The sequence below is a fragment of the Erinaceus europaeus genome, chromosome 16, assembly GCF_950295315.1.
Source record: "Erinaceus europaeus chromosome 16, mEriEur2.1, whole genome shotgun sequence".
Taxonomy (NCBI): Eukaryota; Metazoa; Chordata; class Mammalia; order Eulipotyphla; family Erinaceidae; genus Erinaceus; species Erinaceus europaeus.
Window position 1 is genome coordinate 24,822,746 of NC_080177.1, and position 23,039 is coordinate 24,845,784.

The 23,039-nt window shown below is 38.9% G+C and overlaps 1 protein-coding gene and 1 long non-coding RNA gene across 11 annotated transcripts in view; both read right to left on the reverse strand.

Annotated features, from left to right (window-relative positions):
* Positions 1-15,495, reverse strand: part of LOC132533422 (uncharacterized) — a 52,473-nt gene extending 36,978 nt beyond the window's left edge. Inside the window, exon 1 of the long non-coding RNA XR_009545296.1 lies at positions 15,222-15,495. This is a non-coding gene — a long non-coding RNA (uncharacterized LOC132533422). The remainder of the gene's footprint in view (positions 1-15,221) is intronic.
* Positions 1-23,039, reverse strand: part of RAD51B (RAD51 paralog B) — a 975,550-nt gene that overhangs the window by 662,541 nt on the left and 289,970 nt on the right. The window lies entirely within an intron of this gene.

Sequence of the window (23,039 nt, forward strand, 5' to 3'; positions counted from 1 at the left end):
TAGTTCAGATAGGTAACATCTAACGGCATTCCCACCACTAATGCTTTACCACAGTATGACTCTATGAATTATATACCTTGCAAAATATGTAGACTGGAGGGGAAAAAAGTATACGTGACCAAAAAGTTAACTAGACATTAAAAATAATATAGCCACACAAGTCTGGGATTGAGAAAATTAGACAAAAATGATAAGTGGGTCTGTACCATTATATTCCCAATGTGAATAAAGATTTAGACAGTATTTATATAAAGTTAAACGAGATCCTGTCACTGAAGAATTTTATCAAATAGACTCATCTGTTAGAATTGAATACCAATTAACAGTTAAGTTTCCTGCAAAAAAATACAAAATATACACAGACATGGAAGATCCCCATACACAAGTACAAATACAGACATCCCATGAGTTCTGCTTTCTACACAAAGTTCTGAAAACTTTTTACAAAAGGTTTGGTACTGCCTGGAAAAGAGAGTTGACAGTATTTCCAGTAAGACTAACAGAAAACTTTGCCCAGTGCATCTTTAAAAGAGAAATAAAAAGGGAGTCAGGCAGTAGCGCAGTGAGTTAAGTGCAGGTGGCGCAAAGTGCAAGGGCCAGCAAAAGGATCCCAGTTTGAGCCCCCGGCTTCCCACCTTCAGGGGAGTTGCTTCACAGGTGGTGAAGCAGGTCTGCAGATGTCTATCTTTCACTCCTCTCTCCGTTTCTCTCTGTCCTATATAACAATGACGACATCAATAACAACAATAATAACTACAGCAATAAAAAAACAAGGGGAACAAAGGGGAATAAGTAATTAAGTATTTAAAAAGAGAGAGAGAAAAAAAACCTCTACTGTCCATTCGCAATAAAAAGAGAGAGAGAGAAAAAAAACCTCTACTGTCCATTCACAATATATTTTGTCTACCACAAAATATAAAGTATTGGGTGTTTTTTTTCTTTTGTTTTGCTTTCAATATTCATTTTTTGTTATCTTTATTTATTTATTGGGTAAAGACAGCCAGAATATGAGAGGAAGGGGAAAGAGAGAGAGAGAGAGAGACTTGCAGTCCTGCTTCACAACTTGTGAAGCTTTTCACCTGCAGGTGGGTTCTAGGGACTTGAACCCAGGTCTTTGCACATTGTAACATATGCACTCTAACAGGTGTGCCACACCACCCAATTCCTGCTTTTAATATTCACATCACCAAAGCCAACCTGTGCAGAATGATATGATTTAGAATCTTTATAATATACAGGGTGGGGGCTGGATAGAGAATTCTCTGGTGTAATGACACTAGAACTTTGGTGGTGGGAGCAGTGAGTCTTTTATACAAATGTATATAAAAATGTGAAACTATATGCCTAAAAGCTTTCACATTATAAACCAATATTAAATTAACAAGGATACTTTCATCAGCGAGCTGATTCTGTCTCGGTTTCCCTAAATGATGAGAACCAAGTATCTCTGCTCAGCTGCCATCACTCATCCCCAGTGTGAGCTGTAAGGAGAGAAGGACCATGGGAAACATCACAGGCCAGAAGTGAGAGGACATCCAGAATAGCCCTCCACCAGCTGGGACACTGTATTTTTCACATCTTAGTTCAGATAACTTAAATGTTAATTGATGTCAAGCTTGCCTAAGAGATAAATTTGTTTTTATGTGGAAAAAAGGAAGAAGGGAGTAAAAAAAAAAAAAAAGAGAAAAAAAAGATGAGCAATCTGGCAAAAGAACTTAACACAAACCAAATCTTCCACAGGATGTTGGCAGACAGAAAGGCTGAGGAATGTGGGGGGTGGGGGGGTCTCCCCAAGGAGGGAGAGAGGAGGGAAATTAAAGCCATCAGTTCTCACATTTGCGAGTGAAGCAGAGTGAGAACCCTGTTCAAACAGCCTATTATCCAGGTAAAAGCATCTTGGTCCTGGCAGAGTCTGCACATACTAACAACATCTCACCACCAAGACCACCACCCCATGCGTCCACTGGAGATAGCCACTGCCTTTCCAAGCCCCAGAAGCAACAGGCAGAATAGAACACAGTGACAGCTGGAAGGAAGAGGATTAGGCAAGGACTTGGCATAAATAGAAGAGGAGCCAAAGGCGCAAATATGAAGAAAGGGAGACAATTTTCTTCTGTGGTTTGTGTGTGTGGTATGGGGTGGAGAGGGGAGAGCTTGGGGATGGCGGGGGGCGCTCCACATAAGAGTGAGACTCAGTTCTGGCCTTGATTGCCTGAAGGATTTGGCAGGCTTGGCCTTTCTCAGGGCAAGCAGGCCAGGAAATGAAGCTTTCTGCTGTCTGCTTCAATGTTTCCCTCGCTGTCACCATTTTCTAGGCCGGGTCAGCCTAGGCTCATTTGTATTTTCTTCTTCTTTGGGGATTATCATGGCCAAGCTCCATGTTGGTTATTCAAGAGTGTGTCATTTCCTCTCATACCATATTTATCAGCTTTAGGGACTGGAAGAAACATGAAATCCTGACAGTACCAAACAGGCTATAGATTTAGGTGATCTGCAAGGGGCCTAAGAGATCATCTAATCCCCTCTCATTTTACAGACAGAGGAATAAGTATAGGTAGATCTCAGAGATACTACGGGTTTGGTTCTAGACCACCACAATAAAACAAATGTAGCAAAAAAAATTTTTTTTCACACTTTATTGTTATTGTTGTTTTCCTAGAACATGTAAAAGCAATGTTTAAACACTGTTATGGTCTATTAATTGTATGCTATCATTATGTCTGACACTGTGTCCCTTTCTAATTGAAATACATTTTACTGCTTAGAAATTCTAACCATCATCTAAGCCTTCAGGGACTTGTAATCTTTTTGCTTGTGGGAAATCATGTAAAAAAAATTGCAAAATGTAGACGCATGATCAGAAACTACAATAAAATATAGTATGTCCACACTAGCTAAAAGAAGTAATCTGCTGAAATAACACTAATATTTAGAAAGTGACCTAACCATAAAAAAGTATTCTTTCAATGTTTCAATTCAGACAATATATTAATCTCCCTTCATCAATCTCTTTTTTAATGAGAACTTGAAGAACTATAATGTATTTTCTCTCTTCTTTTTGGAAGATATATCTCCATATATATCTTTTTCACATAAATTTGGTAAGAAATTATGCAAAATGGTAGAACTCTAGAAAAAGAAAGAAAATTGGAGAATTATATAACTAACAAAAGTCTGAAGAAATAACACCTGCCATTTAAAGTTAACTACATATTAAATTTACACACTGACAGGTATCAACTATTTCATAAAACTGGAAACTAAAAACAACCTGGAGGACCCTTAGATGATTGCTACAAAGTCAAAGAACTAATAAAAAATGGCCACTCAACGCAATGAGTACCACCCCAGCATGCTTCACTTCAGACTGTGTCCAGAGACTTCAGGTGTGGAATGACAACCCTTCAGCTTCATCACTCGGGTGAGACCTTTCCTTTCATAGTATTCTCTAAATCCATTCCAGGTGTTCCACTCCCCAATAAAGTCCCCAAACCTAGATATAGACCAGGTCCCCTGAGATAGAGCACATGTTGCCATGTGTCCATAAAACAGGGAAAAATATATACCTGAAAGCAGAAGTACATAAAAGTCTGCAGAGTACCCCCCCCCCAATACTTCATCTGCACTATTCCAGCCTTTAGGTCCATGATTGTTGAACAATTTGTTTGGCTTTGTATGTTAACTCTCTTTTCAGCCACCAGGTTCCGGATGCTAGCATGATGCCAAACAGACTTCCCTGGACTAACGACCCCACCAATATGTCCTAGAGCTCCACTTCCCCAGAGCCCCACCCTACTAGGGAAAGGGAGAAGCAGGCTGGGAGTATGGATCAACATGAGTCAACACCCAGGTTCAGCAGGGAAGCAATTACAGAAGCCAGACCTTCCACCTTCTGCAACCCACAAGGACCCTGGGTCCATACTCCCAGAGGGATAGAGAATGGGAAAGCTATCAGGGGAGGGGATGGGATATGGAAACCGGGTGGTGGGAATTGTGTGGAGTTGTACCCCTCTTATCCTATGGTTTTGTTAATGTCTCCTTTCTTAAATAAATAAATAAATAAAAATGGCCATATGACTTCAACTATAGAACATTCTGCACCCACAGGATTGTGAAGAACCCCAGAGAAGCCATGTGAAGAGACTTGAGTCAATCAGTGCAAAAGACGATCTCCTGGGAAAGAAACAAAATGCAACTAGTGATGTACTGATTCTGCCAAGTGAGTAGAATGATATCACTCACTAAACCAGCCCATTAAAAAAAAAAAAATTCAGGCAGAAAAATTAGTGTTGGCAAAATAGCTCACCTGGACAGTGTGCCTACTTAGCCATGTGTGTGGCCCAAGTTCTAGTCCAGACCCTACTGCATTTAGTGCTGTGGTTTCTCTCTCACTCTCTCTTTCCCTCTGCCTTTCCCTCCTTCTATCTGAATTTAAAAATAAATTGCTGGGAGTCGGGCGGTAGCACAGCGGGTTAAATGCACGTGGTGCAAAGTGCAAGGACCAGCGTAAGGATCCCAGTTCAAGCCCCTGGCTCCCCACATGTAGGGGAGTCCCTTCACAGGCAGTGAAGCAGGTCTGCAGGTGTCTTTCTCTCCCCCTCTCTGTCTTCCCCATCTCTCTCCATTTCTCTCTATCCTATCCAACAACAACGACATCAATAACTACAACAATAAAACAACAAGGGCAACAAAAGGGAATAAGTAAATATTAAAAAAAGAAAATTTATTTAAAAATTAATTGCTTACAATGTAAAGAAATCTGGGCTGACTAATAGAACTGGCTACCACTGGCATGATATCAGCAGTCACATTCAGATCATGAAGCAATCAAGGTGATTCCAGTGGACTCCATTACAAGATGAAGTCTGCACATGCTCACTTCCCATCAATATGATTATTCAGAACAGGCTTCCTGTTGAAATTAAAAAAAAAAAAAAAAAGACACCTGCAGGGCATCTCAAGTTCAGAAAGATGAGTTAGTTCTTGAAAGAAACAATATTAGACTGGGTCAAATTCAACAAGTCATAACAGTTAACAATAAGAAGATCAGGGAAACCTTAGATATTATCTCTGTTTTTGAAGAAGCAAAAATTCAGAGGAAGAAAAATAAGATCTAAAAGTTGTTTAATTGTGGGAACAAGATACTGGATGATTTCTAAGATCTCTTTGTGCTATTTTAAAGATGCAGTAAATGTTCTCTACTGATGGAGATGTGGAGGAAATACTTTCCCCATCACTTAAATCAACCATTTTGATTTCTTTAAGTGCTTATCTTTTATCAGGCACTTAAAGAAATAAGATTAAATAAGATTAAAGTTACTTCTGATATAATGGCACTCAAAGTCAACTAGGGAAATGCAAATTGTGAACAGAATAGTCCAGTGGTATATCACTCAGTGATAAACAGAACTCTAAAGGGGGCTGGGGAGAGAACCTAAATAAAAGTGTGAAGATTCAGAAAGGTGATTCTTGTGTATTCTTCATCAGAAAGACGAAGAGTATACAAGAATTAACCAAGTTAAGACAGAAAATAAGTTCTTCTTCCATTATCTTTTATGTTTTCTTATCTAACATATTTGTTTCACATGAAAATTTGATTTTCTGCATAAAACCAACAAAAGAAAAATGGCACCATAGCATTAATGTTATGTCAAAATAAGTTTAGTGAGCAGAGAGTATTGGAACAAATCAAATATCAAAAGACAAAGACTGGAGGTGATTATGTTTAGCGAAATAAGTAAAGAGATGGAAAGACTACCTGATGGTTTCACTCATATGTAGAATCTAGAGATCTAATACACATGAACTTAGGAAAGGAAGGAAGGAAGGAAGGAAGGAAGGAAGGAAGGAAGGAAGGAAGGAAAGAAGGGAGGGAGGGAGGGAGGGAGGGAGGGAGGGAGGGAGGGAGGGAGGAAGATAAAAAACAGAAAACAAACTAAGACTGTGAGAATTGTGGTGATTATCTCTGGGAAGTGGGAGGGGGAATACAGAACTTTGGTGGTAGATGTGCTATGGAACTACACACTGTAATCTTACAATCTTGTAAACCACTATTAATCACAAAATGTAAAGATAACTGCCACAAAAAGCTTCAGCTGTGTTGAGTGTTAGCATGAAGATGAGGGCTACCACATACCCATTTTGCTTAGGGCAGTCTTCAAAGGAGGTCTCGAAACTTTACATCAGGCTCAACCTGACGCTGTTGACTGGCTACGGAAGAAGGGCAAACGCTAGAAGAAGAAGAAGGGCAGTCTTGATTTGTTCTAATATCCTAGAATAATATTTAGTAATTAAATAATATTTAGTAATTAAAATAATTTAGTAGTAAAGCTCCTTCACTCTTAAAAGTATCCTGACTGGGGGTGGGGAGAGGTCATCTAGTGGTGGCACACCAGGTTAAGTGTACATAGTACAAAGTGTAAGGACCTGTGCAAGGATCCCAGTTCAAGCCCCCAGCTCCCCACCTGCAGGGGGGGTCGCTTCATAAGCAGTAAAGCAGGTCTGCAGGTGTCTATCTTTCTCCCTCTCTATCTTCCCATCCCCTCTCAATTTCTCTCTATCCTATCAAAAATAAAATTAAAAATAAATGGCCATGGGAGCAATGGATTTGTAGAGCAGGCACTGAGCCTCATCGATAACCCTGGAGGAAAAAAAAAAAGTATCCTTCTGGATGATAAATTATATAGTCACTTTGACAATGCCATATAAAAGCAACACTGGCATTTTGTGGATGGGTCTAAAAGAAACCACAACACCAGTTCATCAATTCCTTCTTTTAAGAGTCAGTCAGTCACAGTACAAATGTCCTGATTCATGAGTCCTGGGTTTCTATGTCTTCTTTTGCTTTCTTAAGTCACTAATAACATCCATTCCTGACAATCCTATAGCTGCTTATTTTCTCTACACCTATCCAGTTCAGAGTCTGAACTAGAGGATATCAATTTGTCCAACTGCTTCAAACTGACTGGAATGTATTCTATAGACTGAGAGCTACAAATTAACCAAACTGGGTTAACCACTAGGCTAATAAAACACTAGGCAAAAACCTAGCACATCGATTCACCCCATCACTAGAAATCAAGGCCATGCAGTAAGACAAAAGACTTCTTTGAAAAGGTATTAAATCTACCAGTTCTAACCCCAAGAAGATGGCAGGGGGTATGAAAAAAATTGGAAAAGAAGTGCTGTAAATTCTAAGTCATGAACCTTGAAACTGACGTGAATTTGGCTTTGCATCCTCAAGTGGCAAAAAAGAAACCTTAGCAGTTATCCAGCGCTTTTTAGCTAGTAGGGCAAAATTATAAGAACATTTTTATGAGTTGTGGCTGGCAAGCCTTCGCCTGTTAAGGCTCTTTAAAAGCCAATGCTTTGGTGGAGGTAACATTTACTGTTTACTGTAGCTCTGGTTGTTAGGGGTTACTGCTAAGGTCCCAGTTTTCCATGACATCAGCAGCATTCCAAGGGAAGTGTGTGTCAGTGACTTTCAGTAATGACTCCTTTTTCCAAATGTTCAGAGCTTCTGCCAAACTGCCCTACACCTGCACACCAGCTGAGTTAAAGGAAAAGGAAAAGCAAGATGAATTAAGTGGGACTTTTGTCTAGGTTCCTTAATGAAAAGAAAGGCTCCCCCCACCCCCATCTTCTTCCCTCAGCTTTTGGTTTTGTATAATAAATTGATGCCAGTCCCCTTAGGAATGAGTGACATGATTCATCTTTAATTTTTATCAACCATCCCACTATCTGTCATGACCTCTTGCTGCCATTTTTCTGGACAAGACTTTCAAATGTTTTCTGCAGAAAAAGTTGGGGGTGTTGGTGAGGTGGCAAGTGTGGTTTCTCAATTTTCCAGAGAAGCAACAGTTGCTGTCCACCCCCCTCCACCCCCCACCCCAATTAGCAGGAAAACAAAGAAGATATTACTGTGTAGGCGCTCAGGCTTTCAACATTTCAAACCAGCAACCAACCTCATTCCAGAGTGTCTGTCTTCACTGGGGGGGGGGGGGGGGGGGGGCGGCGCTAGCTAACCTAATCCAAGGATGTCTACTGCTCAGTCAAGAAACATATGACCAGTATGGGGGTCAATATTAAGTGAATCTTTATGTAAGCTAAGGCCTTTCTTCTAAAAGGCTGAAGCATTATATCAAGCTCTAACTCACTAGTCTTCAGGACAACCCTCTAAGAGTTGGCAAATATTAGTTCAGGTGGGAGACCTTGGAGGGAAAGAGTTGAGGAGAGTTCAAACCTTTGACAAAAATGAGGCAGTAGGAGAGCTCACTCAGTTCCCAGCCCCACACCTTTCTCCCTTAGGGAACTGAGGCCTTTCAAGGCTGACTCCAGTTCTGCTTCACTAAACTAACCTGATTTTTGTGTGTGTGTGTCTTGTCCCAATCAAAGAGATGTGTAAAAGAAGTACTGTTGTTAATAAGGCAAAGCTTGAAGCTGTCAAAAGAAGAGAAGAATTTTATGTAAAGACACAGAGGAATGTCCCTTGAAGGGTTTAAACAAGCATGATTAATGCACTCAAGTTATCTGTTTCTAGGAATGAGGGAAGCAGAAGAGTAGCTCTTTCTGTACCACTGTTCTTTTCTTTCTTTCCTTCTTTCTTTCTTTCTTTCTTTCTTTTTTGCCTTCTTTTTCACTTTTTTTATTTTCCCTTTTGTTACCCTTATTTTTTACTGTTGCAGTTATTGTTTTTGTTGTCATTGTTGGATAGGACAGAGAGAAATGGAGAGAGGAGGGGAAGACAGAGAGGAGGAGAGAAAGATAGACACCTGCAGACCTGCCTCACTGCCTGTGAAGGGACTCTCCTGCAGGTGGGGAGCCGGGGCTTAAACCAGGATCCTTACACTGGTCCTTGCGCTTTATGCCATGTGTGCTTAACCAGCTGTGCTACCGCCTGACCCCTTCTTTCTCTCTTTCTTTTTTTTGATTCCAGGGTTATTGCTGGGGCTTGGTGCTTGCAACACAAATTCACCACTCCTGTGGCTTTTTTTTTTTTTTTGGACAGGACAGAGAGAAACTGAGAGGAGAGGGGAGAGACAGAGAGATGCCTGCAGACCTGCTTCACAATTTGTGACATGATCCCCCTGCAGATGGGGGTCCAGGGGGTTCGAACCAGGATCCATGTGTGGGTCCTTGTGTTTCATACTATGTGCACTTAACCTGGTGCACCACCACCCAGCCCCCTCTTTTCTTTTTTTCTTTAACCAAAGTATTGCTGAGCTCTGTTTTATGTTGGTGCTGGGGTCTGAACCTGGGACCACAAAACCTTAGGTAGGAAAAAAGCCTTTTGCATAACCATTACACAATTATCTCCAATCCTGTACCTTGGTTTCTTCAACTATTTAGAATATCTCTAAGAGGTGTTTTGAAATTTTAATAATTATTGTTTTGAACTGCACAGAGATCTTTTAGGCAGGATCGTTGAAGTGCTAGAAAGTATCCTCTTTTATAGCACAGTACACAGTTCCAGAGGAAATTCCTTTAATTGCTGGCATATTCGCTCTTAGAAAATAGAAATGGGGAGTCGGGCTGTAGTGCAGTGGGCTAAGCGCAGGTGGCGCAAAGCACAAGGACCGGCACAAGGATCCCGGTTCGAACCCTGGCTCCCCACCTGCAGGGGAGTCCCTTCACAGGCGGTGAAGCAGGTCTGCAGGTGTCTGTCTTTCTCTCCTCCTCTCTGTCTTCCCCTCCTCTCTCCATTTCTCTCTGTCCTATCCAACAACAACAACAACAATAATAACTACAACAATAAAACAACAAGGGCAACAAAAGGGAATCAATAAATAAAATAAATATTTAAAAAAAAATTAAAAAAAAAAGAAAATAGAAATGAATTAATGTGCTATCATGTAATTTTTAAAATCCTCTGTAATCACAGAAGCATAATAATCTTGTAGTGATGGCAGTCACAGAAAACACACTAACAGAAAAATGCCTACTTCCAAATTTCTCTTAGGCTTCATCAAAAAGTATCAAGGGAGTTGGGCTGTAGCACAGCGGGTTAAGCGCAGGTGGCGCAAAGCACAAGGACCGGCATAAGGATCCCGGTTTGAACCCCGGCTCCCCACCTGCAGGGGAGTCGCTTCACAGGCGGTGAAGCAGGTCTGCAGGTGTCTGTCTTTCTCTCCTCCTCTCTGTCTTCCCCTCCTCTCTCCATTTCTCTCTGTTCTATCCATCAACGACAACAACAATAATAACTACAACAATAAAACAACAAGGGCAACAAAAGGGAATAAATAAATAAAATAAAATTTTTTAAAAAGTATCCAATATAAATAAAGAAATACAGAAGGTTTCCTTCTCATCCAACTATAGATTGCCTATGGTGATTGGAAAAGCATAACTCCAGGGTTCAAATACTGAATCAAATACTATGAATGTCTGTGCAGTGCAATCTCACGCTGAGTTCTGGGGCTTGATTTCCCAGAATAATTTCTAAACAGGGGACTTTACAATTATAGCTTGTTAACAAAGAAGAAATGAGTTATTGCCTACTATAAAACAAATCTTTCAATGCACTTCTGGTACACAGAATTAACAAAATTATTCCTGAGAACAATTCTACAAATCGTTTTCATGTACATATACAAATTAGGAAGCAGAGAGAGACAGATTTTATCCAAAATGCTTAAATCCTAAGGAAAAAAAAAGTTTTTAAAGGTTTATGTTCTTCTTGAAGATAAAAGATTTAATGAGTTACTAATCCCCTCAGTAAAGTTTCTTTTTAAATTGCCCTATTCTAAGCCACACTAATTTTGCTAGGAGCCTTTGCTGTTAAAAGATGTTGTTTTATTATGTTAAACTCCACACAAAAGCAATGTAACAGAATGGCAAAATATGCTTCTGATTTTGTTATGCCACCAACCTATACTTATCCAGAGATTTTAACTGCCAAGTGTCTTTTATCTAATGCAGACTTCATCTTTCACCACCCACCCATCACCACATGAAATAACAACGTCATTAGGAGTGGAAAACTGTGGGAATAAAAACCTGAGCCCTGGAAAAAAACACTAAATTGGAATCTGCCTCCAGCTCTGCAGATTTTCAAGCCTGTTTTAGCCTCTTGGAAGTTGGACTTTTTAAACCCAGAATAAGACTGGATGAGGAAGAGAGTCTCAAATCGCACCCTGAGGGCTAAGAACAGAACACATAGTCTATAGTCCTGCAAAGAGGTTTGGGGCTTGCCCTACAGAGAATCCTTTCTCATTGGTCCTTGGTGATGTCATGGCTAAGTCTCCAGGGCCCAGGAAATGCACCATGACTAATAGAGAGCCTTATTTGTGAATGCGCATTCCATCTCAGAGAAGCAGCAACAGGCTGAATTTCAAGGCAAGGAAGGCCCCCATTAGAGAATGCCAGTCAGTCATGCACAGAGGGCCCTTAGTAGTCCTGAAAAATAGACCACTCTTGTTCCCCTCCTCAAAAAACCCTGCAGCAACTGTCCATGCCTACAGCTAGTCCTATTGCAGGGCAGTATCTATAAAATGGTTTTGTTTTTTAAATTACCCCCTTTAAGGAAAGAGAAGTGATCGCTGTTAAAAGGGAACACAACCCTCCAGCTTTCTGCTGTTACAGCAGGGTTCAGAAAACTATTTCTATATAGGACAAGATAATACAAACTTTAGGCTTTGTGGGCTATATAGTCACCATTGAAATACTGATAGTGCAAAAGTAGCCAGAGACAAGTGTGGTTATATTGCAATAACAAATGATTTACAAGATGGTTGGCAAACCTGTGTTTGCCCCATGGGCTAGAGTTTGCTAGTTTATATATTAAAGGGTGGATCACCCAATTCTCTGTATTCTCAACACAAAACACATTCAGAACAGTCAGCTGTATAAGCTTGACCCAACAAACTCTATAAAAAATACAGCAGCTTTTTCTCCAATTGTCATATGTGAACGTGTTCACAAAAATCAAAACCAGACAGGTCACTGAAGAGCAAAGAATCCAACTTGAAGTAAAATAGTCAACTCACAATATTTTTTTAAAACTAATTTTCATTTTTTTTAACTAACATAGTTCAAATTCTATTCTATCAATAGCATTTCTCTGTTTATGCAAGGCACATTTAAAACAGACTAACAATAAAGCAGGAAGTTTACAGATAGGAAAAAGTACCTTATTTATGCCAGTCACCGTTTTTATAAGTTTTATAAGACCGAGAATTTTAAAACTATGGGGTAGACGAAGACATTTGATAAATTGGCTCATTCAAGTGGTTGGGCTTCATTTTATAGAAGAAGGTGAATGGTAGCCTTTGAGATCTCACATTTAGCATCCTCAGTCACTCTGAGGGGAACTGAAAGCTCTGCCCAAAATCTCCCCAACTGGCAAGAAAATTACTGAACAGGAGAATTTTCCTCTTTATAACATGTTCTCATGTGTGTGCCTGTAAGCATTACTTGCTTGGCTTGGTTTTCATCTAAATGGAATGCAGTCACACCCAAAGCATTAAAATCATTCACTGAGATTTAGACACACTACATTTGGATGAGTGAGAAAGATCATGTAACAAGGGATGTGAAATAAGGATATTTAATTCAATCAACGAGACATTCACAAGGAACATATGCCATTAATAATAAGAATAAAGTGGACCAGGAGGTGGCAAAGCAGATAGAGAGCCTGACTTGCAACCACAAGGTCTCTGGCACTGCGTATGCCAGTGTGCTGCTCTGGTTCTCTCTCTTGCTCTCTCTTATGCTCATTATTGAATTAAATAAAGTTTTAAATAACAATAAGAATGAAAACATAAGCTCACAGGGTAACACCTGTATCTATCCTATTCTTCACTATAAATAACTAGCTCAATCATGAAACACTGGTAAATATGCAGTATTTGTAGAAAGTACTAATGGACTGGCAAAAGGGGAAGTCAACAGGTGAGTGTAAACAAAGGAATACAAAATATAGTTGGACTCTTCATATGTTGGGCATTGCATGAAAAGGAAAATTTAGTAATAGAAGGTGTCGTTACTTGCAGAAGTCAGTGATGCAAGTAGAATCACATGGGATCTTTCCAATCTGTAGTAAAATCTTGCTGAAACACAAGGGAAACTACCTTCTTCAAGGGTTGCAATTTCCTTTACGTCATTTATTAAGTTAATTGGATTCTCAACCATGAGGTCCTGACTTCAATCCCTGGCAGCACATGTGCCAGAGTGGTGTCTGGTTCTTTCTCTCTCTGCCTATCTTTCTCATGAATAAATAAACAAATTCTTTTTAAAAAAAAATGTTGTTCATAGCTCTATGAACGACTTAAAAAAAAAGTGGGGGGGGGGTCCGGGAAATGGCGCAGTGGATAAAGCATTGGATTCTCAACCATTTATTAAGTTAGCACCACAAAAAAGAACAACATGTTTTAGAGTACACGCTAAGACAGAGGTATTCTACTACCCTTGAACTCACAAATAAAGTTATTTTATTCATCTTAAATTTAACCAAGTCTGTACTGTAAAAGGAAAAGTAGGTAATTTGACAATTTAAAATTATTTATAGCAAGCACAAACATACAAAAATCTACTCCTTTGTTACTTCAAAGTAGAGTCATCTTCATCAAAATAAAAATAAGTGACAATATCAAGTGTTAATGTGAAAAAACTAGATAACCCATACACTGCTGGTGAGAATGGAAAATGTACTAGTCATTCGGGATATTGTTTGACAATTCCTTTTGAAACTAAAACTGAGCTGAGTAGGGAGTGGGGTGGGCTTTGGTGGAGTGGTGCTTTACTCAGTAGTACACACACATTAACACAACCCAAGACCCAGGTTTAAGCCCCTCATCCCCACCTGCAGGAGGGAAACTTTCACAAGTCGTGGAGCAGTGCTATGAGACTCTCTCTCCTCTCTCTCTTCCCCTACTCCCTCTCCCTCTCGCTTTCCTTTTCCCTCTCCCTCTCCCTCTCCATCTCTATCATTCTCTATCAAAAGATTAAAAAAAAAAAAGACCACCAGAAACAGTGTAGGTATATAGACACAGAGTACCGGCAATAAACCTGGTGGCAAAATAATAATAATAATAATAGTAATAGTAATAGCAGTGATAATAATAATGACAATTAGTAAAATGGGTCTATATCAAAATGGATGGAGAAACAAATATTACCATGGTTGTAGGGGAAAAAGAGAAAAACTCTTGCATACGTTGGTAGTGACGTAAATTGGCACCAACTCTATGGAAAAGTATAGAGAGTCTTTGAAAAGCTGGAAATCAAGATGCCTACTGATCTAGTAGTACCACTCTTAGGTATTTATCTAAAGAATATGAAACCACTAGTTGGAAACTATATGAATCCCTATACTCATAGCAGCATTATTCAGATATCCAAACAGGAAATCAACCTAAATGTCCATAAATGAATGACTGGATAAATAACCTGTGGTGTATATACCCAATGGAATACTACTCAGCATGAGAAAAGGTGAAATCAAGTCTCTTATAACAGCATGGACAGAACTTGAAGTGAATATACCACATTACATAAGTCAGTAAGTGAAAGACAATTACTAGACAATCTCATTGATCTGTGGAGTATAAGTAACCAAAGCAAACAAACTGACAAAAGATAATGTTTAGACCCTGAAAACTATGGTTGCTACTAGAAGGAAAGGGGTGGGGGACAGAAAGGTAGGTAAAAGGGGTCATTTTGATGCTCATTACACAAGAATTCTGGTGTTGGTGTGGTGAGTCTTATGCACATACAGAAGCATTAAAACCACACACACAATTTTTACAATATTGTAAGCCAATTACAAGTTAATATAGTTTGTTCAAAAAGTGAATTTACCATGTAACCCAGGATTTCACTTTTTGGCAAACATACCAGAGAAATCTTATTTAGAAATTTATATATTAATATTCATAGTGATTTTATTCATAGTAGAACCCAAACTATCTAGATATCCTTAAAAGGGTGAATGATTAAACTGTGGTACATCCATACAGAAAAATAATACTTAGTGATTAAAAGGAATGAATTAAAGACAAGGAATGACACACAACTTGGATGACTTCTTATCCAATGACCATTCATTCTTAAGTAACAAAATAATTTCCTGCATTCTCAAAGAAACAGAAGTTACTAAAGGAATTTTTAAAAACAAGCAAATTACCTGTTTTCTAAAAGAATTCTTGAGTCACAATGCACAAAAAAAAAAATAATAATAATAAATTCAGTTATGAACCCAAAGTAATATGTGTCTGCCTTACCTGGAAAGCAGATGCAAATTCTATAACTCCAAGTCTGAAAGAGCTTAAAGGTCTTTCAGTTCAAATTCTCACCAACATAAGAATCTTTTCCATAATATCTTTGCTTGACCCAGCCCTTCCAGGCATATCCACAGAGACAGAGTAACACACATTTTTTTTCCCCCTGCCTACCATATTCTCTTCCACACAAAAAATATCCCTGCTTTTCTCAGCTGTGGTTCTACCAAGAGTCAATTTTTCCCCATACCACAGTTCAGTCCAGAGAGTGCACTTGAACCAAATTAAGTGTTTGGCCCCTTGACTTCAGTTGATTTGGCAAGAGTGGGACGCCTGGCTTAAGCTGAACCAGAGTCCTTTTCCAATATTTTTCTAAGTGTGACAGCAAGTTTCTATGAAGTGTTGTGAGATGTGAAATTTAAACACTCTTAGCAACCATGTTTCACATGATGTACCTGAGAGACAGTCAGCAGAGAGAGAAAATTAAATCAATGCTCAGAGAGAATTAGAGGTGAGAGAAGGAAAACTCAGGCCAGCTACATTTGAGTCCCTGATTCCAACTATTTCTGAGGTCCAGTGGGCTGTGTGCCCTTCTCACAGTGTGGCTTGTGAGTTCTTTCTTTGTTCATGTCATATTCCTAGTATTTTCCTAATAATTTTCTCTTTTTGTTAAGCTAGTGGAATTCAAATGCAAGCCATATGCTTTAAAACAATCCTAATGTAAATGGGAGGTCTAACAACTTTATTTGTTAAAATGTCCTTCCTCATACTGAAAGATATCAAGCCTCCATGACATTCCAACTGTTGTCCTCTACCATTAGAAAATATCACTCCTGGGGGTCGGGCGGTGGCGCAGTGGGTTAAGCGCTTGTGGCGCAAAGCGCAGGGACCGGCGTAAGGATCCCGGTTCGAGCCCCCGGCTCCCCACCTGCAGGGGAGTCGCTTCACAGGCGGTGAAGCAGGTCTGCAGGTGTCTATCTTTCTCTCCCCTTCTCTGTCTTCCCCTCCTCTCTCCATTTCTCTCTGTCCTATCCAACAACGAATTGTGTCAACAAGGGCAATAATAATAACCACAATGAAGCTACAACAAGGGTAACAAAAGGGGGAAAAAAAAATGGCCTCCAGGAGCGGTGGATTCATGGTGCAGGCACTGAGCCCAGCAATAACCCTGGAGGAGGAAAAAAAAAAAAAAAAGAAAATATCACTCCTTTTCCACATATTCAAAGACCATGATCACATAACTTATTGTGGACATCTGTTATCTTTTATCTGTACAGCATACACCTACCTATCATTTTAATAACAGCACCCCAATTCTTTGGGCATTCCAGCTTATTGGATTTATATCTTTTGTTTCAGTTTAATTTATAAAAGTTCACTTTAATAGTTGTCACCAACTCACCAACTTTCAGAGTGAATTAGAGACTGAGTTTTATTCTCTGATCATGTGAGAGATTATCCTGACCTGACAAAGGCATGAACTAAGAGTCATCCTGACTACCAAGTTTTACCAAAAGAATTTAAGAATTCTAGATCTGAATGTTTGACTACATAAAGAAATCAGTCAACCCAAGCCTAGCATCTGAATCTCAACTAAGTCATCTGAAAACCTAATCTGTTCAATGCAACAAGAGTGGGGCCTGGTAATAAGACATCTACATTAAATAAACTCATAGGGCCTGATGCCAGAATGCCAATTTATGAGTATGTGGAAAGAAATTCAGCTACTGCATACACCAGGAATACATTTCAGCCTGATAAGCATTTTTTTTTCCCTTGGAGGCAGCCTCCATGGCCCTGAGGAACAAATTCTAGGAGCTGGGGTGAGTCCCCCTGTGATGGTAAGACAATAGGACTTCAGTCCTATATCGTACAATGGAATAAATTCTGCCATTGATAGGAATGAACATATATGAAGATCCTGGACTCCAGATGAGAATGTTGCCAATCAACCCCTTGACATCAGCCAGAGAGAAAACACAGTCAAGCTGCTCCAAATTTCCAAGCAATGAATCAGTAAGCTAATAAGTAAGTGTTGTTTTAAGCTTCACATTCGTTAAAACCTTATGGGTTTTATTACATAGAAATCAAAAACCAATATCTCTATACGAAAGTAATTCTCAAAATGCATTATCCCAGTCAGCATCAGTATCATCTAAGAACTTGTTAAAATACAAATCACTGAGTCATAAAAATTTAGAAGGAAATGCCCAACAATATATATTTCCATGAGCTTTCCCAGGCAATTCTGAAGTTCCCTCAAAATCTGAAAGTTACAGTCAGGGAAATAGTTCAAGTGATAGAGCACAGGACTTATATACCCAAAGCTCTGGGTTTGATCCCCAGCACTACATGTATAGGTTGGTGTATGGCTTCTCATTCCTCCTTCTCCTTCTCTCTCCTCTCTTATATACAATTATCTATAACACACATGAAATAAATAAAACAAAGCATTTTTTTTAAAATTGGAGAAATGCAAAGCACTTGATGTCTAGGGTAACACAGGCATTCTTTACCTAGTGCTTCAACCTTGTCTATGGTTCTTCAATAGCTGATACATACACTCTTTTTTTTCTATCAGTACCAGCTAGTTATTTGTATAGTGAAGTCTTCTTTGCTTTACTATCATAGATATTTTTAAATAATTTGATTGGGGAAAAATAATGATTTGCAAGGCAGCTGTTGTCACATATGAGAGGAGTCTGCATAGGAGACCCACCACCAACTGACATTTTCCTCTGCCATAATATATTAAGTTCTTAAACCCCTTTCTTCTCCCCCCCCCCCACCAAATTCTCCCCTTTAGAGTCCTTTGATTTGTTACAATATACCATAATGGATCTATTTCACCATGTGATTTCCCCTTTTTGTTTCTTAAATAACACTTGTGAGAAAGGTCATCCAGTATTTGTCCTTCTCCTTCTGACTTAAGAAGACAGGGCTAAAATAATCAAAACTGCATAGCAATAAAATAAAAATAGACACACCAATCAATAGGATGTAATTGAGGGCCAGAAATAAGCCTTCACACCTACAGACAGTTAATTTATGACAAGGGGGCCTAGAACATTAAAAAGGAAGAGTCTTTTCAATAAATGGTGCTAGGGAAACTGGGTTGAGACATACAAAATATTGAAGCAGTACTATCCCACTTCACCATACATAAAAGTCAACTCAAAATGGATCAAAGCCCTGGATTTTGGACTAGAAATCATAAAATATATAGAAGAAAACACTAGCAGAACACACCACACTGTCTGCTTTGGAAATGTCTTCAAAGACTCAAGTGCAAGAGCAAAAACAAACCAATGGGACTCCATCAAATTAAAAAGCTTCTGCACAGGAAAAGGGGTCATATTCTTTAAGACAACTGTGTAAATATCCACTGTGATCCAGTACTTTATACTTTCTAGTTTAACTCTGAAGAAACCCTTCATTTCCTTTACTAAATGAGAAGTACATCACTCTTGGTCTTCTTTGGTGTCTACATGGTACTAAGGGGTCTAGCTCTCTAGATAAAGAAAAAGGTAATGTATTTGTCTTTATTTACATGTTAGCTATAGGTGTCACCCAAAACTCTCATCCTATTCAACTCCAATAGTTGGTTTCATCAAAAAGTGTTTGCCTGAAAGTAAACATCTTGTCCCACTAAGTAACGTAAACCAGCGAGGCAGAGTAAACATTGTTTTCAACAAGCTACCAAAGACATCAGTTTCATTTTAGACTCCACCAGAGACTAGCTTGCAATCTCAAGGGAGTTAACATCTCAGAGCTTCTCTTTCTTTGTCTATACAATGAAGATCTCAAAGAACCATCTCAAAGGTCTCCTGCAGCTGAATGACCATATGACATTCTCATTCACAGCATATTTCTCAAGAACAAGTTTATAGTTACAAAATTTCACTCTTGGGCGGGGATAGATAGTATAATGGTTATGCAAACAGACTCTCAGGCCTGAGGCTCCAAAGTCCCAGGTTCAATTCCCAAATTCCCAGGCACTACCAGAAGCCTGGGCTGAGCAGGGCTCTGGTAAAAAAAAAAAAAAAAAAATTTACTCTTATGACCTAGCTAATTTTATTATTTTTTCGGAAAATCTATTTATCTGAGTAAGAATCTAATACTGAGATTAAAAAAAATAGGATTATATCATTAAAGATTGAAACTTAATCATCATCATGGTCTCCTTCTCTTCCTCCCCTCTCCCTCCACCTCCCCCTTCTTCTCCCTCTTCACTCCACTATTCCTGATGACCTTTTTTTTTTCTTTTCTGTTCTTTATCATAGAGGCAGAAGGAGAGAGAGAGACAGAGGGTAGGAAAGACACCTGCATCACTGTCCCACTGCTCATGAAGCTTCCACACTGTGGGTGGGTAGAGACTTGGGATAGAACCTGGGTTCTTGCACATGATAATGTGTGCTACAAGGTGAGCCACTGCCCAGATCTGAGGCTTCACCTTCTTAATGAAGAATCCAGGGAAAAAACAAGACCAGACCTATATTCTAGCTTGTAAACATTGCCATCTTTGCAAATTTCAGTGTTTCACTTAGATACCAACTGGCCCCAGTGACTCTTCCCAAGTAGTAAAAGGACATTTCACTGGTAGGGTCGTGGCAGTCCAGGCAGCGGCAAAGCGCAAAGACAGGCATAAGGATACCGGTTTGAGCACAAGCAGTGAAGCAGATCTACAGGTTATTTTTTTTTAATTTTTAAATTATTTATTTATTCCCTTTTGTTGCCCTTGTTGTTTTATTGTTCTAGTTATTATTGTTGTTGTTATTGATGTCGTCGTTGTTGATAGGACAGAGAGAAATGGAAAGAGGGGAAGACAGAGAAGGGGAAAGAGAGACACCTGCAGACCTGCTTCACCATTTGTGAAGTGACTCCCCAGAACTGCAAGTGTTTTATCTTTCTCTCCCCCTCTTTGTCTTCCCCATCTCTCTCGATTTCTCTGATCTATCCAGCAATAACAACAATAACAATGACGACAACAACGACAACAAAATGGAAAAGTGCCTGCCAGGAGCAGTGGATTCACAGTGTAGGCACCCAGCCCCAGCAATAACGCTGGAGGGGGTGGGGGGGAAGACAGTTCACAAATAAAGATATGGAATTTATTTTTTAAAAAAATAAATGTTAAATACTTTTAACATTTTTATAATTTTGATACTCTGGGCAATAGTTACTTATTGATCGTCTTCTATATTCTCCAGGCACTATGCTAAGAACCTGTAAAGAAGCATGGTGCCTTTACACAGTGAGCTTATATTTCTGGGGACAATGACCAACTAACAGACAATCCTATTAACAGATACAATGCAAACTCAAAATTTCAAATCTAAATTGAGTTACTGGTCAGAGGGAAAAGTAACATTTCAATTTAAGCTATGAGATGACAGATGGCTTTATCTGCTTGAATATCAAAAACAATATATTTCCCCTGTCATAATGATATAAGCAGAATAATTCTTTGGTACTTATAGTTCATCAAGGATAAAAAAAACACTAATAAAATAAAGTGTGCATATATCAGAATTGTTATTTATGCCTTATTATTATGCAGTAAAGCTAACTTTGGAAAACAGGCTCCACTCTTTTATATTCATATAGATCAAGGTCATTAACCACTGAATAAATCCAATATTCATTCAATAGAACGTTAATGATACTCTCTGTCCCAGCACCAAGCAAGGCACCAGGGAAATGGAGGGCACAGCCCTGTCCCAGGGAATATACAATCTAATAGAAGAAACAGCTTTGTAAGTGAGTCACTGTGACTGTGTGCACACGGTGCTTTATGAGCATAAAATCCTAGGTGAGTGAGACAGCAGGCATAGGAAGCCAGGTGGCTTGGGGGTACTCAACCTATGGCTATATTCAAAGTTCTGAGAGTAGCAGTTCGGGAAATATAAAAATGAACTAAGACAAAGCCCTACCATGAGTTAAGTGATGGAAGGGAAATAAATGAGGGAGAAAAAAAAAAAAACCATATAACTAGAGGCAAACTGATATGTGAGATACACAGTTTTATGTATGTAAAAAGTGTTTTTGCAAAAGCAGAGCAGGGAAAGACTACTTTCTTTCCACAAGGGTATTAAATACAGTTTCATAAGGAAGGTGGTGTTTGAGGAAGCTCGTTGGGCTTATATTTTGGAAGATTTTGGTTTGTCAAGAGGCACTTTTAGACTTTTCCTTATTTAATTTAAAGTCTTTACTGAGAAACTATAAAAAAAGCAAATATATTTTCTGTAGGAAGAATCCACCCAAACACCTTGATGTTCTCATTCCACATATTTCACACATGGTATCTTTCATGTCTGGGAAAGCAGACTAGGAAATGGTTCAAATACCCAAGGGTCCCAAAATATATACATTGGAAAGTGTACTTAATTTAAAAAAAAAAAAAATCTGAATTACAGAAGTAATTTTGATTGGAAAACAAGCTGTTCATTTCTAGAACAGATGCTAGAGTTTAGGTGCAAAGGAAGTTGGGGTAGGGGAAGTCAGCTCTGCTGCCACAAGAATCCTCTACTTCAGCTCAGCAATGGTCCCACACTAATTACAAGTGTCACAATATAAAAAATCACTTGGGAAAGTAGGAGAGAAATGGTATTATGTAGTTGTACAAAGGAACTAAACACTTCTGATTGCTGCTTCTAATCTTTGCCAATAATGATTTATGAACACAACACTTGAATACAGAATCATTCAACAAGAAAGAAAGAAGAATTGTAGAACTGTGGTGTGTGAGGTATTTCTTAGCAGGCTAAAGTGCTCCATGGCTCCCCCAGAAAAAGAATATGTACAACAGAGTCAAAGCAGTAAAAGTGATCAGGAAACTAGACCACACAAACTTAAGAGCTAAGTAGGAATACTTAAAAACTGATAAAAAGAATGATAATTTGTGCTACTATAGAGAAGAACAGAATTAACAGCCCAAACAAACTACATAGCTATAAGACATGTAAATGTCTATAATTTAATCTCCACTTCATTAAAACTCCTGCAGTCAAGTTATTCATGGCAGCTCTGTTACTAGAGAAGGCATGAGAAAACATCGGAGTTGAACTAGAGCATAAATACTGATAATCATTATAAAGATATGACATAGGGTTGTCTTGTTTTTACCTCATAGATAACTTTCCACTACTTAAAAAAAAAATTTTAATCTTTATTTATTGGATAGAAACAGCCAGAAACCAAAAGGGTAGAGGGAGATAGGAAGAGAGAGAAAGAGGTCTGTAGCACTGCTTCATCACTCAAAAAGCTTTCCCACCTGAAGGTGGAGATTGGGGGCTCAAACCTGGGTCCTTATGCACTGTAGCATGTGCGCTCAGTCAAGTGCACCGCTACCACCACACCCCCACTACTGCTTTATAGACTCTGCCTTTATGTGGTTCTATGGAATCTTATTGGCTCATTACATTTATTTTACTTTAAGTCGTCAGGGTATCAGTGGAACTATATTTTTAAGAGCAGAGCCCACCCTCAAATTTAATGGAAGATTACATGATATTTAAGATCAACTGGATGACCACCCAGAGAGGAATTTACTTTTAAAAATACACCCCTACAACACCTTAATGGCTCTAATATCTCTAGAAATGAAGCACTTTTGTATTTTCTTGGGAATCTGTGATCCTTTTGTATTTTTCTCTAGGAATGACCAATTTGGTAATCAAATTGACCAAAGTCAAATTGTGCAAAACTTCCCTACACATCCAAACTTAGACATATTAACCAAAGTGCTCTGCCTCTGCTCACTTTAGTGAATTTATGAAGCCCTAGTCCTAAAAGTTATCAGGCTAAGTTCACATTTAGAGG